Source organism: Acanthisitta chloris, unplaced genomic scaffold (assembly GCF_000695815.1).
Source record: "Acanthisitta chloris isolate BGI_N310 unplaced genomic scaffold, ASM69581v1 scaffold12480, whole genome shotgun sequence".
Classification (NCBI taxonomy): Eukaryota; Metazoa; Chordata; class Aves; order Passeriformes; family Acanthisittidae; genus Acanthisitta; species Acanthisitta chloris.
Window position 1 is genome coordinate 1,237 of NW_008653400.1, and position 6,304 is coordinate 7,540.

Here is a 6,304-nt window from a genome sequence, read left to right on the forward strand (position 1 = left end):
GTGGCACCACAGAACTCTGGAATATAAACTACTGCCCTGTTTTTCTATCACACAAGTTATTGCAAAGTGGCAAAAGCTGCAATAATAATCTCATTAACCAAATACACTGGTCACAGACGGTTGAAAGCATCATCATTACGGCTCAAGACTAAGACATGGAACCCTGTGTTCTGTCTTCAGCTGACACCAGCCTCATCTCTGTTCTGAAGTGGATCTATTTCCTATTTCTTATCTAGTTCCTGCCCATTTCTCACATAACATGAGGACAATTAACACTTGCTTATGGCCTTGACGTGACCAGCTGTGCACTTTTGAGGAAAAAACTTCTGCCCTGTGACACACCACACAACTGCTCTGAGGTATGTCCCACTCCCATTATTAGTATGATTTCACAACCATACCCTGAAATTGGTTGAATCACCTGAGAAAGTGTTACTAAAAAGGGTGTGACCACAGCATTCTGAAAAGGCTTAGAAAATGTTGCCAAAAAGACTTTTAAATCATGATTATAGTTCCACAATTTGCACTGTAGATTATTTTTACCAGGCGGTAGCTAGCTACCCTGAAAATACTCCTGGCACGAGTTTCATTGATGCAAAATCCTTCTGGGAATGTTTTTTTCTTTAAAATAGTCTAGTTTGGCAATTATGTAAAAAAAATAAATAAAACAAATTCCTTCCCTAAGTATTTAATTTCCCCTTTTGCTATGCAAGGCATCCAATCTTTCAACAAGTTTAATCCTCTGGAATTGGGTTAGAAATAAAATTTTCTCAGCCATGAAAAGGTGGCTTCAGCTTTTAGTTTTGATCTGCATTTTTACTGTACTGTCAAAGGTAATGAAGAACTCTTGCTTTGCAGTTGTTTGGAAGAGTCAATATTCCAATAAAGGGCAGAGTGTAACCTCCAAAGGTTAATTTATTCTGAAATGAAAAAATCCCTTTGTATAATCTTGGGTTCTGTGTCTACTAGTAAGCAATGTTATGTTCCCTAGGAAATTAGATTATGATTCTCAATATTGGTGGAGTAAAATCTCATCATAAACCTGGTTGGCTATTGCAGAAATTCAGAGCAAGTTTTGTCAACAATTTGATGTTGATTTACAGTCAAAGGGTTAATAGAGAATTTGCACAGGGAGCAGACATGTTACAACATTTAGAATGATGTGAACCCAGGGCTGGACACTTCCCCACAGAGAAAAATGCCAATTGGATAGACTATTATGAAATAAACTTACCTGACTCATCTAATCAACAAGACTGCTGCACTTTAAGTAGATGTTTTTGCACACCAGTAGCAACTAAATAGTTAGAATTCCAACTAAATCAGCAGCCCAACAGGACAGCATTCCATACACTCACTCATGCTAGTTCTATCCTCCACCTATTGTCAAGGCCTGTGACCTCCCAGGAGAGTGTGAAAAAATGTTTGATTTCTGTGGTAAATCAGCCTTGACTATTATAGCTCCGTATACATTAAAAATTAAGTCTTTTTATTGCTTGATGAAGGAAATTCTCCAGATGTGCCTCCAGAGAAGAGGGCACAGACTCAAGCTCTACCAGGGGAGGTTTAGGTTAGATATTAGGAAGAGATTTTTTACGGAGAGAGTGATCAGGCACTGGAAGGTGCTGGCCATGGAGGTTGTGGATTCACCATCCCTTGAGGTTTTCAAGACAAGACTGGATGTGGCACTTAGTGCCATGGTCTAGTAACCATGGTAGAGTTGAACTTGATCTTGAAGGTCTTTTCTAACCAGGTTGATTCTATGATTTCTTCTTTCTGAATTTTTATTATTATAACTATTATGTTTATTGTATTTTACATTATTATATCTAATTATATATAAACCTCTCTCCCAACATCTTTGATATTTTCACATAACCTTTTCAAACTCCCAACCCTCCCAAAGTATCTGCATCAGAGTAAAACACCAAATCCACTAACAACTGAGATTTTAGCACTGAGGTAGGTAAGGGCAAGCACCAATTTCTAGTTATCTAGGTGACACCTGACACTGAGGAAAAAACATTTCTTTTTCCTCTGCTCTTTGTGAACAGAACAATATGACAAATTTCTCTGTTTTCCATGGACTGCTATGAATGTGAAATCTTTGTCCACAGTGCAGCTGCCCAGAACATCAAAGGTAAATCAGGCTTTAATAAATCAATTCTAAGAGAGTAAAGAATGAAAGGGTATCTCATTATAAAATACATAAATTGACCACTACTCTGTTTTTTATGAGTCTGAGAAGCAGCAACAGATGATAGCAAGCAAAATAAAATCATTTATAGCAGATAGATGGAAGAATTCCTTTAAGTGATCTACAGTACAGACTTTCATTTCAGACTTTTCAGAAATAATTCGGAGCTGACCAGTATTTGATAAGTAACTTATCAAATTACTTATAAGTAACTTATCAAGTTCTCCTTTGAATTACTAATGCAACTACTCACATGCTTAGAATCATAGAATTGTTAAGGTTGGAAAATACCTCTGAGATCAAGTACAACCATTAACCCAGTGCCACCACATTCACCACTACCATATCCCCCAGAGCCACATCCACACACCTTTTGAAGACTTTTGAAGGGATGTTGGTTCCACCACTTTCCTGAGCAGTCTATTCCAATGCCTGACCACCCTTTCAGTCAAGGTATTTTTCCTACTATGTAATCTAAACCTCCCCTGGTGCAACTTGAGGCCATTTCCCTTGCTGACCCTTCAGAATAGTTCTTGATTTTGTCAGAGACTGAAGCAGGATTGGGAATTGTGGGATAGAAGCCCAAAGATAGAACAGGTATAAACATTATAAACATCATCCTGTTAATTCAAAATAGCTAATGTATATGCAAAATGTCAGATATTATACAAGCAGTTCAAGTGTTCAGTAACTGTTACGGACTCATTACAGATTTTTCTATAATGTTCTAAGTTTGACTGTGTCAGATCCAAAGTCCATTATAAAAACCTTCATCTACCTGAACAACATAAGGAATAAAAGTGGTTTCAAGACTGTTCCCTGAAATTCCAGTTGGCAGGTTTCACTGACTGGAACAGTGCTTTGAAATCCACTTGGATGAAAAAAACCCACACATAAATCTTAGGTATTTATCACATCCTCTTGGATACAAGCAATCCAGTCCAGTTTATTACAGTTTTGCAGTTGGTGTGGGTAGGTTTCACTTGGCATGCAGAACAACCATGGACTTCTAGGAGACCTTCAAGAAGGATATAGGAAAAATAATTACATAAAATCCCATTAAGGCAGTTTTATTAAAAAATAAAATCAGACCCAGCCTGCCCACTGCAGAAGTTTTGGAAAGTCCAAGTTTCTTACAGTTGCGTGACTGTAAAAAACACCCATCAAAACAGCTGTTTCCCTTCCAGCTGTAGAGTATGAATAGCAGCTAGCAAGTCCTTACAGCTGTGTGGTGTGTGCAACTGCATTCCCAGTGTGCTGGATACAACTATTGCACTTTCAAGTCACTTCTTCTTATACTATAAAGAAAAGTTCAATGAATGAAACTGAACAAAAATATTTTATTTTGATATTTCACTTCTAAATTATTGTTCCATAAAAAATTTTATTTCTGCAAACGTCAGCTGCAATTCTATTTTCAACACACGACGTGTTCATGTACAGGTACAAATTATGGCAAAAAAACTATACTCATCATTCAAAGTGTTGAACACACTGCTATATCTTGAACCTTCAGCTTTCCAATGTTTTTTCCACCCTCCCAGAAAACACATTATAAAACATCCAAACAATGTCCACACACTTGAGTCTAGCAGAACTTAGAGGGATCTTTTCACCATTAACATTCTGTTTAGAGTTTACTAATGCTTGACAATAGTAGTAAGCTAATCTCTAATATGTGTGTTAACATATTTGTCTTTTACAAAGGAATAAAGATTTTTGTTGTTCTGCTGAGTTGGAGGGAAGATAAAGAATTCTTGCCAGTTGGGTATTGTGTCCTTCCAGCATCTCAATATACACAATATTTTTATAATAGTTTTAATACCTGTGGCTTTATAAAAAAAACTATACTAAATCAGATGAAGTATTACTTCTCTCACTTTTGTATATTTGAAGTGTGGGCTGTCCTAATCTAAATTTTCAATTAATTACAGTCTTTCTTCTGAGTACATACAATATGCTATTTCCACCTTAAACTAAGGAGGAATTAAGGAATTTTTCTTCTCTCCCAATCCCTCTCCCTCATGAATTTGGCTGTCATCTGCATAGACTTTTTATAATTGACAAATTAGATTTGCAGGATTGTACAGCAAATTTTGAAGAAATAAAAGTAAAAACATTAATGACAAGTGATTCTTTGTGCAGCTGCCTTTGTCCCTTTTGGAAACCCAGCTTTCTTAGAGAGCTCAACATGAAAACATTTCATTTCATAATACCATTCTCCTACTGAATTTATGGAATGCAGAAATCTTCCCAATATTTAGTTTAGCATACAATAAGGGTATGTGAGCTGGGACTTCTCATGGATGAAAGCAGCATTACCTTTACCAGCTAACTGCTAAGAAATTGTCTCCTCCTCATGTTTTGCAGCTTTGGCATTTCCATGCACAGCATCTCTTCAGCGCACAAATTGAGTCATCTTTTTGCCTGTGTATTACCAATCCAAACTCTTTCTCTAGTAAACCATCAGGAATTGCATTGAATCGAGATCCTTCATCACTGGATTTACCTCTAAATGATTCTGCCTAGTTTGACCCAGATATTTTCAACTTCAAAGAATGGGAAAACATGGAGAATTTTGCCTTTGACACAGCCCAAGGCACAGCATTAAAAAAAATCACTGAAGGTGCAGATGATTCACTAAGTACATAAGACTACCTAAATTTACTTAGATATTGCAACTTTTGAGGTTTTTGCAGTTAGTGTTCTTTTAAATTCAAAAGCAGGAAGAGTGAGGAACATGACATGAATGGACAAGGCCCTCCAGACCCAACACATACATTTAGTTGATCCCAGAATTCCATATTACAATTGCAAAGCACATCACTGTTCTGCTATTCATGGTTATGTCCAAATAATTGTCACAACACCTTCTTACTCCACTAATGACAACAAACAAGTGTCTTTTGTTTGGAAATTTAAATGATTAAATATAAACTGATGCAAAAAAACCCCAAACCAAACCAAACCAAGAAAACAACCCAAGAGCTTTAAAGCTACTCAGCCAAAATCATCACTTTTTTAATAGTTCTATCTCATGCTATTAAAATGAATAATACAATGTAACAGTTAGAAATGTCTAATTCTCATCTATTAAAACTGAGAGAATATACGAGGTATTTGAGTTCTCCCTTAGCTCTCCCTACAGTAACCTCTTGCTAGTGGAATGTGAATATAGGTTAAATGAGACAGAATCTGACTCCATGAGCAAGTTAGCAAAGGCACATTGCTAAGGTGTCCTTTATTTTTTGCTGTTATGAGGCTTATTATAATACTGCCTAGAACTTCAGTTACAGAGATGAGTTTTACTTATGCAAAGTCACCCTTTGGAAACAGGAGAGAAATGCTGGATGAGCAGATACCCACCTGGTCACTGCAGAAAACAGGACATGCATGCTCTGTACCTGTAGATAAACATGTCCAGTTGCAGTTTTGGCATTTTTTTTTCTTAATGTAACACTAGTAATAGAATACTATTTTAATCACTAAGTAATGATAACTAGTGTGAACTGCAAAATAACTCAGGCTTCTTTTTACTAGTTGGCTCAAAGTGAAGTATTCCTACCTGTTAACTGCTTGTCTTGGCTTGTTTTACCCCAGGTGATTCTGTAGCACCATCTCCATGAAGGATAATATGGACCCCCCCATAAAGCACACTCATCTCATGGCTGAACAAATCCAGAATGACATCTTCAATACAAAATCTGTCTTCCTTCCCACGTCTCTTCAAAGCATTCTTTAAATTACCCCTTCCAGGAAAAAAAATAGGAAACTTTCCTTCCAGGAAAAAAATAGGAAACTCAGTATATGGAGGACCTATATTTTTGTCTGTCATAAAAATGATACTTCAGCCTCAGTATGGAACTATTTGTGAGTCATCATAGCCAGACTGGGGAGGAGAGACAGGAGATTAATACAGAAGAAGGAGACATTCACTTATCTGAAATTAAATACTGAGGCACATTAACATCTGGGAAAAAGAGGAGACTGAGGAAAGGAGCTAAAAGAAAATTATTTCTTCTGATGGATAAATTCTTGATCTCACCTTTGGCATTTTTCCTTGCTTCTGAAAAAGATTCTGCTCTCATTCACTACAGCACTCCTGCC